This window comes from Lupinus angustifolius, unplaced genomic scaffold (genome assembly GCF_001865875.1).
Source record: "Lupinus angustifolius cultivar Tanjil unplaced genomic scaffold, LupAngTanjil_v1.0 Scaffold_1390, whole genome shotgun sequence".
Taxonomy (NCBI): Eukaryota; Viridiplantae; Streptophyta; class Magnoliopsida; order Fabales; family Fabaceae; genus Lupinus; species Lupinus angustifolius.
In genome coordinates this window covers 341-1,246 of record NW_017728713.1, presented here as the reverse complement: position 1 = coordinate 1,246, position 906 = coordinate 341, and the positions used below count along the sequence as shown (strand labels likewise).

Here is a 906-nt window from a genome sequence, read left to right as displayed (position 1 = left end):
AGGAAATGAAAGTACTGCATTTTTTATTCATTAAAGTTTTTTTTTGATCTAGGAGGGTGAATTTAATCCATTGTCTATTCCTCAAGCTGTGGATGATCTTGTGACCAAATCACTAGCCTTCAAGGTCAAACTCCAACCAACCTACAAACGTTGTTCTGTCATTCAAGTCTCAGAAGATTCACAACTTATTGCTTGCTTATTAGAGAGGATTACACCTGATCAAGTATGATTAACAACTTTTGAAATGTCGTTATTTAACATTTCCTATAAGAATGATATACATCATTCAATAATATAGAAAACACAAAAGTAATATAGAAAACTCTAATGAATAGCATTTATATGTGAATCTTAATTAAATGCAAGTAGTTCTAAGTCTTAAATGTACAAGTAGTAGTAACTCCCACAACAATATGCTACAAAATGTGAAGGCTTGATAGAACAAAATGCAGTGAAAGAAGCAAATGTATGTAGAATAGTAGGTACTATATGCAGAATACTTAGTAGGTAATATTTTCACATAGGTACGAAGTTATAACCAATAACTTCTAAATTTCACAAGAAAATTTAGAATATGCACATGGAGGTAAATTACAATTGAACTCAACTGAGATTCTATAAAACTAATTATTTTCCTTTTCTTTTTACTCGATATGTACCTATATGTACAGGACCTTAGTGCTTTGGAAAAGGGGAAGTCTGTGGGTCCAGCTTTTAAAGAAGATGATGGTTTTGAATGTGTAAGCTCAATGTCTATTGTTATTTTATCATTCTCTTCTACCATATTTGTTCCAAAACTCCACTAATATGACATTACATGTTTTTTAATATAGCAATCACTCTCAGCAACTTCTGATTATGATCCTGACTGTTTAGCATATCTCACTCCACTTAAGAGGTTGGGAT

General features: G+C 31.6%; 1 long non-coding RNA gene across 1 annotated transcript; it reads left to right on the top strand.

The window, feature by feature from the left end:
- The first annotated feature begins 53 nt into the window (after positions 1-53).
- LOC109341993 lies at positions 54-903 on the top strand. Its single transcript, XR_002107022.1, has 3 exons — positions 54-223; positions 672-740; positions 834-903. It is a non-coding gene; the product is annotated as an uncharacterized LOC109341993 (long non-coding RNA).
- The last annotated feature ends 3 nt before the right edge of the window (positions 904-906 follow it).